Source organism: Macrobrachium rosenbergii, chromosome 59 (genome assembly GCF_040412425.1).
Source record: "Macrobrachium rosenbergii isolate ZJJX-2024 chromosome 59, ASM4041242v1, whole genome shotgun sequence".
Taxonomy (NCBI): domain Eukaryota; kingdom Metazoa; phylum Arthropoda; class Malacostraca; order Decapoda; family Palaemonidae; genus Macrobrachium; species Macrobrachium rosenbergii.
The window spans coordinates 3642206-3654705 of NC_089799.1; the positions used below are offsets into that span (position 1 = coordinate 3642206).

At 34.7% G+C, this 12500-nt stretch overlaps 1 protein-coding gene across 1 annotated transcript in view; it reads right to left on the reverse strand.

The window, feature by feature from the left end:
• The window catches only part of LOC136837554 (uncharacterized), a 125320-nt gene that overhangs the window by 57607 nt on the left and 55213 nt on the right, over positions 1-12500 (reverse strand). The gene's annotated exons all lie outside the window — the stretch shown is intronic.

Genomic DNA, 12500 nt, shown 5'->3' on the forward strand with positions numbered 1-12500 from the left:
TAATAAGAATCTAAAAAAGAAGAGATCACTTATTACAAAAGAAAATAAAAAGATAAATTGATAAATTAATAAACAGAATAAAATATAAATGAATAATTAAAATACAAAGGAATTGTAAAATCAATTTTCCACCTGTAACTTTCCACCTACTTAGGTACAGAAAAAGCTCCTACAATAAGTTTTATAGTTTTGTAAGACGTCAACAAAATCTGCTGATATATCTTTATTTTGCTGTGGAAGCTATATATCCTCATGGCTAATCATGTTAAGACTTATTTTCGTGCTGAGTTAATATAACAAAGCGATGTCTTTGTAGTTCAAACGTTTTGAAAATGTTACTAACTTTATCCCTTTTCTTCCTCAAAATTGATTAGCAAAATCTTCTTTATTCAATTTTCGTAAATGATTCTTCTTTCCTTTTTTTTGTAATTGAATAACAAAAACAAATTGTTTTGCCATGTCAGAATTACAACGTAAACCCCGCTGACGTTTTGACACTCATTATAAGCTCTGCTGTCAACCATCTAACTGTCTGGAAACAATAGATATTCAATTCACAATATTGGAATGAAATTTAAAACCCTAGATGGAATTCCACTTTACTACTTTACCTTCATAGTTCTGAAGGGAATAAAAGTTTATAATTAGCTTATTATAATAAAATTATAGTTTTCTGCTTTATTGCGGGCAACAGTTATTGAGAATACAGGTTTCATTAGTCGCATAACTTCTGTTAATCCTACTGTTAATCAGATCACCTCTGGGTTTCACATTAAGATATAATTAGTAGTCGCGTGAAAACAGCTATAAAACTATTTATACTAAATCCTCAATAAGCCCTTGACAAGACTGAAAGTTCAGGCTGAACTCCACAGCTTTATCCAGGCAGAGATGTACCCAGTTGTACTAATTCAGTGCTTGAAATTGCGTTAAATACCTTCCCTGGTCATAATAATTAAATGGTTAATATCTTTTGAACATCAATATGACATCATGATGACGAAATTGCCCTTTGAAAAAAGTAATCCAAGCGTTCTGTAACATCTGATTCTTTGTAAAAAGTAATCCATGCATTCTGTAACACCTGATTCTTTGGAAAAAAAAAAAAAAGTAATCCATGCCTTCTGTAACATCTGATTCTTTGAAAAAAAGTAACTCATGCCTTCTGTAGCATGTCTGATTCTGTCTTAACTGAATAAAATAGGTCACTTTAGCTACTATGCAATGGTATTTGGTACGTGGAGACTGGTATGGAATGTACGCAATTTCTGAGTGGTAGATTTTGTATGCCTGTATTTGTATACATCGAAGATGCAATGCATTACTACCCTAAAACAATTCTCCTTGTATTTTATAATTTACATACATGTTTACCTATTTATTTATCAATTTCTTCATTTATTTTTTTCTTTTCTAAAAACTGATCTATTCTGTTTGTATTTCCCATTACCTTCTGTTACTTCTGTCAAATAACACCTTAATATTCTTTGGAAGCTTGAATTTCAAGTCAATGGACCCTATGGTGGGCTTTTTCCACGTGAGTAGAGTTCAACTTCTGGCTAACAATAATAATGCTGTATTAATCTCATACACACATCTTATAAACTTCATGGGTTTATTGAAAATAAAATCACGTTTTATTCCTCGCAAGAAATAAGGTTTACTTTCGAAAACACGTCATAATATACGCCAATTGTGACAGCTGGAAATAATGATTTGACAGTCGAGTTAAAAATTCTATTTTATTTGACGACCGTCAACAAATGATTTATCAATTGCGATGGCCGTAATTTTTGACTTTTACATTCCAGTTCACCCAAAACGCGAAAGTACGACGAATATTTCTTTCCAATAAATCAATATGTAAATTTCATTATTCTCACTGGAAATGACGTACAGTAGATTTTTCGAGCTCGAAATTAATAAAACAGACTCTTTTCTCATAAATTCTTTTGGAAACGATTCGGGATTTATTTTTTGTAAACGCGCGAACTCTGGCTGTCGCGAATTGTAATGTTATACTATGCTGATGCTTTCCGAGTGTCGTCTCATTCCTAAATGTAGAATTAAGGATTAGGTGAGTTTGCCATTACTTAATCCTTCACTGCTTCCTTTTATTCAATTTTTTTATTTATATATTTTATATATATTTCGATACATACACACACACACACACACACACACACACACACACACACACACACACACACACATATATATATATATATATATATATATATATATATATATATATATATATATATATATATATATATATATATATATTTATATACATACATACATATATATATGTATGTGTGTATATGTATGTATGTATGTATGTGTATGTGTGTGTGTGTTTATCCCACTCCTACAGATTATATTCCGCTTATATAATCATTTTCTTCAGAACTGAGCTGGAATGTTTTCCAATAATATTCAAAATAATGTTTCATTTGCTCACGAGAAACTTCATTCGCGCAATCATGTTGCTAAAATGGTGTACTATGAATAATATTGCACTGTGTGGGCAGTCCGTTAAGTGAACAGAATCATTTGCATTCATCTATTCACATTTTGTGTTAAAGACCTCTGCATTTGCATAATGGTGTATATTACCCACGCCGGGACAAAAGCACTTCTTATTTAAGTACGTATGAAAGCGAGAATAACATTTGATCCCCATACGTATGACCGGGTGATAATAGCATTTGTATTTTGACATGGTTCCTATGCAGGGGTAATGAAACATAATTAAATGTGCAGATATATACCAGTATATTTCCACGATGCATGCAACAGTATGGGGGTACACATGCCACATATTTCCACAATGAATATATAACTATATGGGGGGTACGCACGCATACATTTTGCGATACACATCACACACCGTGACTGCATCCCCATGAATACGCATGAATGCACTCGCGGTGCATATTCCGCATGCAGATTTATTCCGGTCGAATTTAAAGAGACCCGCATTCATTTATTCAGACAGGTATACATATCCATATATACGTATGTGTTGCCGCCAGTGTGCATATGGAGACACATGCATTAATTCCTGCCGGCACGTAATTATGCACGGCAGATACTGGATATCAATTTAATATACCAAGGGTAATGCACGTTCTGATAATGCCTTTCATGCTGTTCGCCCGGCGGAACACTGCTGTTTTCATTCGCTGCACGCGATAATGCTGTTTGCGAATGCATTATTCCCGCGCTAATTCTGCCTTCGGAAATATTCATGGCTAGCTTGATGTAATGCAGATACTGATGTGATGCTGTGAGTCTGTAATGAAGCGGGTCTCGAGAGAATGGTTTCATCTGATTCCCGGTTTTCTCCTGATTTCTTCGATTCGTCTCTCCGTTCGCGGATTTGTCTCGATATCAACCCAAAACGGATTTATGTATATATCAATTCAGACGCTTTTAGTTTTCTGTATAAGAAAACTATTGTGCCGGCTTTGTCTGTCCGTCCGCACTTTTTCTGTTCTCACTATTTTCTGTCCGCCCTCAGATCTCAAAAACTACTGAGGCAAGAGGGCTGCAAATTGGTATGTTGATCATCCACCCTCCAATCATCAAACATACCAAATTAAAGCCCTCTGTTAGCCATAATCGTGCTTCTGGCAACGATATAGGATAGGCCACCAACGGCCCGTGGTTAAAGATTCATTGTCCGCGGCTCATACAGCATTATAACGAGACCACCGAAAGATAGATCTATTTTCGGTGGCCTTGATTATACGCTGTGGCGGCTGCACAGAAAAATCGATTGCGCCGAAGACTCAAACTACTACTCCAAATCTACTAATCCAGTTTCAAGACGAATATGTTCTTGAATTCTTTTATAAATCTGGTTTGTCCTTTAAAGCAAATGTCACTCTTACCTTTATGTCAGTCCAAATGTTTTTCTTCCTCAAGTTAATCTATATCTACTGTCCTTTAATCCTTCGGGCCAGCCCTAGGACAGCTGTTAATCAGCTCAGTGGTCTGGTTAAACTAAGGTGTACTTTTGATCCAGTTTCCCTACAAATATCTTTCCTTTATTTCTTCTATAAATCTAATCTATATTAATCCAATTTCCTTAATTTCGTTTATAAATCTAGTTTTATCATTTAAAGCCAATGTCCCTCTTACAGATTTTCATTATGAGATATATAGAATTCTTTTTCCTAATTTCTATAAAGCTCTATATATCAGTCCAAACGTTTTTTATTCAAAATATTCTATATCTACTAACCTTTCATTTCTTTTATGAATCTAGTTTTTATTATTTAAAGACAATATCCCTCTCCAGGATTTTCATTGTGAAATATATACGATACTTTTTCTTAATTTCTCTAAAGCACTTCATATAATCATTAGCAGGTTCACCATTAGAAATATATTATCTATTTGAAGTATTCTCAGATGTTTCAGTTTATCCATTTCTTTACTTCTCTGGTAGCTAAAATAGCCATAAGCTGCATTCGGTTGAAATCACTGATGTATTTGTTGCCAAAGTATTGCTGTGTATTCTTGTAAACAATCACAGTCTATTGTGCTACTTATTCATTCACCTGCAGGTACTTCCAAACAGTTTGTATTTATCTATTTACTTACTTATTATCTAATCTATTTTTTATTTATTTTCTTTATTCATGTCATTCCTGTCTTCCTACATTGCTATGGCTGAAATTTCCCGATATTATAACATCAAGGCATTTCTGCATTCACTCGAAGTATAATGTTGCATAACAACTTCACTATTATTTTTCTTTTTGACAGTTTAATCATCCTTGGAATGGCATCACGATTAGTTTTGTTGTTGTGAAATAGCTGGGCTTAATGATGATGCAATTCTTCATACCAATGTAATTTGCAACGCTTTGCTGCAGTACTTAACGAGTTGCTCTCTCTCTCTCTCTCTCTCTCTCTCTCTCTCTCTCTCTCTCTCTCTCTCTTTTAAAGTAGAATAGGCTTCTCCCGCTTCGCTATCATATCCCATGACTTGCTTAAAACAAGTGTTGTTACACGCGCACATTATCTCTCTCTCTCTCTCTCTCTCTCTCTCTCTCTCTCTCTCTCTCTCTCTCTCTCTCTCAGGTGGAACAGACTTCACGTTTGTTTCCAAAATAGTTCACGACTTGTATAAAACAGTTGATGGTACTCACGTATAATCTCTCTCTCTCTCTCTCTCTCTCTCTCTCTCTCTCTCTCTCTCTCTCTCTCTCTCTCTTTTCCCAAACTACAATAGACTTCACGTTTGTTTCCAAAAGAGTTCACGACTTGTATTAAACAGTTGTTGGTACACGCGCATAACACACACTCTCTCTCATTCCCTTCAGACAGTGAATGAAGTTAATAAATTGCTCATAACTCTAAAGGAAAGTTTGAGGAGACGGTCACACATTTCCTCAGCCCTTTTAATCTCTTCATTAAGTTGACCAAGATGACTGGAGAGACTCTCCCTTACGACGTCATTCAATTAACCCCACTCACTCTGACCCTCTTCCCAATCTCAGAGTTATTGCTCGAACAACGAAACTGCTTGAAATAATCTGTTTTGACCATAATTTAACCTCAATTGAACTCCGAGAGTAAGCTGACGTCAGTTTAAGATACGACAAGATTTGGCTGTTTTGATTACTCATTCTGATATATCACTTGATATCCCTTAATTCTTTGTCTCTCTCGTAATATAATGTAATTGGTTTTAATTTGATGATTTTCAATCGTAATTGATTTTAATTTAATGGATAGGTTTTAATTTAATGATTTTTAATCGACATTTCTTTGTTTTGATTACTCATTCTGATATATCTCTTGATATCCCGTAATTCTTTCTATCTTTCTCGTAATATGACGTAATTGGTTTTAATTTAATGATTTTCAATCGTAATTGGTTTTAATTTAATGATTTTTAGTCGTAACTGGTTTTAATTTAATGATTTTTAATCGACATTTCTTTGTTTTGATTACTCATTCTGATATATCTCTTGATATCCCTTAATTCTTTCTATCTCTCTCTCGTAATATACCGTAATTGGTTTTAATTGAATGATTTTTAAAGGTGTACGTTGTCATTATTTCCCTGTTTCAGTAATGGATTCAATCGTATGAAATTGGTTATTTAATCCTGGCGTGTATCTTTGTCTCTATATTTGTGAATGAAATTGACTATTACCTTTCAAGATGTTATGGAGTGAGATTGAGAATACAATATTCAATTATATAATAAAATAGATTTTGTTGACCACTAGCAGTTTTGTGTAAATATAAATGAATGAAGTCGAAATTGAATACGAGTCTTTAATAAAATAAAATAAAAGTCACTGTATAATAGTGAAGACTGCACAGGTGCTTAGGTGAAATTTAGAGTAAAATGTAGACAAAATATATTTTATTTCCCTGCAGCAGTTGTCTTCAAACATAAATAAATGAACTGGTAATACAATGAGTTAAGGTTTTCAATCAAGTCAAATGAATAACATTAGGTGATGTGAATAATAATAATAAGGATTACAGTGTCCTCGAGATTCCTAATTTTGATGAAAAACTAAAAAGAAAAAGAATTTTTTTCCACCCAGATTTACCAGCGAGCAAGAACTCATCACGGAAAGAGGGAAAAAGTTTTCAATGTCCAGAGAAAAAAGAAAAAATGGTCATGAAATTCAGTAAACACAGGAAATCCTATTGTGGACATTGCTCACCAGGTGGAAAGGTCCTTTTTACCGCTGATTATGCTTTTTTTTCTTTTTTTGCTATTTTAACTGCCAGTTTCTGACCCAACTGTGACTCTCGCCATTTGTTGCTTGCGGTGTATTGCTGATGTCTGCCAAAAACCATGGTTGATAACAAAAACATATATGTATATATATATATATATATATATATATATATATATATATATATATATATATATATATATATATATATATATATATATATATATATATATATATATATATATATATATATATATATAATATATATATATATATATATATATATATATATATATATATATATATATATATATATATATATATATATATATATATAAACATATGTGTATGTATGTATATGTATATAAAGACATTCTGTTTCTCTACATGTACACACTTCCACAGTTTTTGAATCATCTGTCCAATAACTATATTATCACATCTCTCTATAGCTCCCATTTTCAACTGCCTTTCCTCTTCACACTACACATACTACACAAGTTCATCCAAGCAACTTCTACGCCTTTACTCTTATTTTGAATTCAACTTGCTCAACGATTCTTTCATGCATTCTCTCATTTTTCTTTCCATTAGGTTTCTATGGACCTCATTCACTTTCAACCTGCTTCTCTGATTAACACAAAATATTTTGACCTGCCGCTGCAGTTTTCCTCCTCTTTCACCAACCAAAGCCATCATCTGCAAACATAACCCAGTCATCTTTTCATTCAGGACTCTACGCCTTATCCAGTCACTCTGAAATTTCCCTCTTAAACCTTCGTATTAAAACCAGTAAACAGAGGTTCTCATACCTTGATAGCTTAACGCGAACTCTACTCTTCCCATGAGATACTTTTATGTGTTCTCAACAAATTACTATTTGCACCGAGCGTCCAAGACACCACTTACATAATATCCTGTTCAGTTCTTTCAAAATCTTTGTGTAGGTCAATCTAGGGCAGTAATTTCTTTACCATTTACTCTCTAACTTGCCATACTGTATTTTCTGGTAAATACTTTTGTCAGTTAACTGTCCTCCATCTCTCTCTCTCTCTCTCTCTCTCTCTCTCTCTCTCTCTCTCTCTCTCTCTCTCTCTCTCTCTCTCTCTCTCTATATATATATATATATATATATATATATATATATATATATATATATATATATAAATATAAATATATATATATATATATATATATATATATATATATATATATATATATATATATATATATAGATATATATATATATATATACATATATATATATATAGATATATATGTATATATATACATATATATATATTTATATATATATATATATATATATATATATATATATATATATATATATATATACATATATATATATATATATATATATATATATATATATATATATATATATATATATATATATATATATATATATAGAGAGAGAGAGAGAGAGAGAGAGAGAGAGAGAGAGAGAGAGAGAGAGAGAGAGAGAGAGAGAGAGAGAGAGAGATGGAATACTGCATATATTGTATACACACACACGATTGTCGAATGTATGCATATGCATCTACGCACGTATGCATATGTGCGCGTGTTTCTACGCGTGCATACTCCAACCCAGAAAAATTTCACCGTCCAGTTTCCCCTAACTTTTGGAATACATTCCCTCATCAGAGAAACTAATATCCGCAGGACATAAAAGAGGATAATAATTCTCGGCTTGGAACGCCTGGCCTCGGTCTCACGTCTAAGGGAATCTGATTCCAAGCACTGTAAGACTTTTAGCCGCCGAGAAAGACTGAAAAAAAGTTTAATTCGGCTTATGCGTTCTCATCCCCAGATGAAATGAGATGAAGTACCGAATGCGAAATGAAACCCCGCCTGGTCCTTCTGCTGCCGTGATGCTATTCCGGAGACTGTTTTGCTAATGGATGTAATGGATGAAATTGGAATTGGAATCTGCAATTTAGGCCAAAGGCCAAGCGCTGGGACCTATTACTGTATGTCACTCAGCGCTGAAAGGGAAATGAGAGCAAACGAGTAAAAAATGCGCTACCGAGTTTTCTGTACAGCGTATAATGCTGTATGAAACTTTCAGCCACTGCCCATGAAACTCTCAGCCGCGGCCCCATGAAACTTTCGGCCACGGCCCGGTGGTGGCCTGTGTCGTTGGCACCTATAGGGTTGCCAGATACACGATCATGGCTAATTTTAGCCTTAAAGAAAATGAACACTACTGAGGCTAGAGGGCTGAAATTTGGTATGTTTGGTGACTGAAGGGTGGATGATGAACATACCAATTTGCAGCCCTATCGCCTCAGTGGGTTTTATGATATGAGGGCGGACAGAAAAAGTGGGGACGGACAGACAAATATCCATCTCAATAGTTTTCTTTTACAGAAAACTAAACAAATGTACTTTTCATGCTGAGGACTTTACTGTCACTCCTTTTGTACTTATTTTATTTTGTTTTTGGTTTCGTCCTCACCCTCTCTCTCTCTCTCTCTCTCTCTCTCTCTCTGATGGAGAAGTGGTTGGGCGATCACCTCACAAACTGATCGACCAGCGTTCGATTCCCTAATATCCATTACGTCTCGGTTGACCTAAACTAAATTGTGAATTATATATCTAGTAGTCAGTCGAATGCCTGGACAGCACCTGAGAGAGAGAGAGAGAGAGAGAGAGAGAGAGAGAGAGAGAGAGAGAGAGAGAATTATTTACGAGCATGCCATTTAAACGACGAGGTAACACTTACTCATTTGAGGTGAAGCAATTCATATGACCTTTTCTCTCTCTCTCTCTCTCTCTCTCTCTCTCTCTCTCTCTCTCTCTCTCTCTCTCTCTCTCTCTCACAAACAATGTCCAATTACCATCGCTTTTAAATTTTGCAACTTGCCTATTTATTTACTATGTATTTATTTTCTCAATATTATTCTTGACTTACGTCGTTTGTCATTTTCATACATATTTATTATATGTCAGAGTTATTGCATGCTAATAGCCTAAGTTGGCTATTTAAGAGGAATATCCTCCAGAGGAATTTGAAGCTGTAATTCTATGCAAATTGAATATTGTTTTGCTTAAGATCATTAGCATACCAAATTGATAAATTTACATGAAGTCATGTGTTCCAAGATCAGTATATATAATTTCTTGAGTATCTGGCCATGTGCAAGAACAACTGTGTTTTTGCTCAGTATATAATTTCCTGAGCATCTGGACATGTGCAAGAGGAACTGAGCTTTTGCTCAGTATATAATTTCCTGAGCATCTGGACATGTGCAAGAGGAACTGAGCTTTTGCTCGGTATATAATCTCCTGAGCATTTGGACATGTGCACGAGCAACTGTGTTTTTTCTTTGCTAAAAATTATTCAACGGAATTTAATTCCATCCCAGAATTCCATCGCATTATATTCACAATTGGTGTCCCTGGTCTTTTATGAAATAAGGCGGAGCTGAAACACAAAACTTCATTAAAATTTTCATTAAGTCAATAGGAATTTCGCGGAACAAATTCCGCCCGTACTCGCCAAAGTTAATTGAGGTAACATTCGTCACTGCCATTGTCTGGGCGAATATTAAATATCCTTTAAAAGACAAATCGTCGCGGAAATTGGAACATCCGTTAATGAGAATCGCTGTTCAAAAAGTGACTGCTGGGATGATCTGACTTCGTTTTAATGAAGTCTTTTAATGAAGGCCTTTTCATGTGTTAGATGTGCTATATGTCCTCTCAGATATGATAATTGGGAATTTAAGGCCCCTAACTCGCCAAAATAGTAAAGGGAAATCAAACCCCCTAATCGACAAAATAGTAATGGGAAATCAAACCCCTAACTCGTCAAAATGGTAATGGGAAATCAAACCCCCAAATCGCCCAAATGAAAATGGGAAATTAAACCCCAACTCGCCAAAATGGTAATGGGAAATTAAACCCCTTAACTCGCCAAGATGGTAATGGGTAATCAAACCCTCAAATCGCCCAAATGATAATGGGAAATTAAACCCCCTAACTCGCCAAGATGGTAATGGGAATTCAAACCCTCAAATCGCTCAAATGATAATGGGAAATCAAACCCCTAACTCGCCAAGATGGTAATGGGAAATCAAACCCCCAAATCGCCCAAAATTGTAATGAGAAATTAAACCCCCTAATTCGCTAAAATGGTAATGGGAAATCAAACCCCTAAATTGCCAAAATGATAATGGGAAATTAAACCCCCAAATCGACAAAATGATAATGGGAAATTAAACCCCTAACTCGCCAGAATGATACTGGGAAATCAAACCCTTAACTCGCCAAAATGATACTGGGAAATCAAACCCCTAACTCGCAAAAAATGATACTGGGAAATCAAACCCCTAGCTCGTCAAAATGATACTGGGAAATTAAACCCCATAACTCGCCAAAATGGTAATGGGAAATTAAACCCTCAACTTGCCAAAATAATAATGGGAAATTAAACCCTCCCACCTAACTCGCAAAAGTGAAAATGGGAAATCAAACTCACTAAATCTAGGCTTGCGAAAACATTCGAAAATAAAAAAAATAAACAATTTCTTTGCGTATTCCAAAGCCTTTGATCTGCTTACTCGTTTTCTTCTTCTACCTATTATCATTTTAGAATTTGGAACGCATTCCAATGAAAGGTCTGCAATTACTGGAGTTGTCGTGATCGTGATACTGGCACTAATTATAAAAGCGGTGGTCATTATTCGTTCGCCCTTTGATAATATATACCGAGGAATTTCGAATATCTGAAATGTAACTGAACTATTTTTGGCATAGAGAGCTTCATGTCAGGTCTTAATAGGACAGTGAACAAAGGATGTACAGAAACAAGGCTTAGGATTTCTTCATCTTTTTTTCAAAATCTGTACTGATGTACCCGGAAGTTAAATCTACCCTTATAATGGCCTCAGAACTTGAGAGTTAGGTTAGTAATGTTTTTGTCAATGCTCTTTAACGTTTCAAATATAAGATAATTACTACTGGAAAATATCTTTACGCAAAATAGTCACAATTAAAACTGATTAAACACACAGATGCACAAGACACAAAATTGAAAGTAATTCATGCATATAGTTTTCAGTCAAATGTTTACGATATTTCTTAATACGGGTTTCCTTTCCTTGACTTTGTTATATGAGAGAGAGAGAGAGAGAGAGAGAGAGAGAGAGAGAGAGAGAGAGAGAGAGAGAGAGAGAGAGAGAGAGAGAGAGAGAGTCGCCATTTTGGGCAGGAGGGACATTAGTTTTCAGGCAAATGTTTACGATATTTCTTAATATGGTTTTCCTTTCCTTAACTTGTTATAAAAGAAAGAGAGAGAGAGAGAGAGAGAGAGAGAGAGAGAGAGAGAGAGAGAGAGAGAGAGAGAGAGAGAGAGAGAGAGAGTCGCTATTTTGGGCAGGAGGGACCTTCAAGAGGTTGGTCTCTCTCTGTCGGGAGCGTTGGAGTACGATAATATTCCACACATGCGTGGGATATAAAAAACGCCGAAGGCTACAAATAATTTTTAATTTCTTTATCATTATAAAATTTTTTTTTGGTTGGGTAGAAAGCTATCAAAAATACCCGAAGCTACAAACAATTTTCATTTTTTCTATTTATATAATTTTTTTTTTTTTTTTTGCTTGTGTAGGAGGCACACTAGAAAAACCAAGGTTTTTGACGGAATATGATGGCTTAATTTTCTGTTTATGGCTTTACTCTTTCGCTTTTCTAACTAATTTTCAGTTTTTAACATGCTGTATTATACCTCTAGTTGCTGACTGTATCATACCT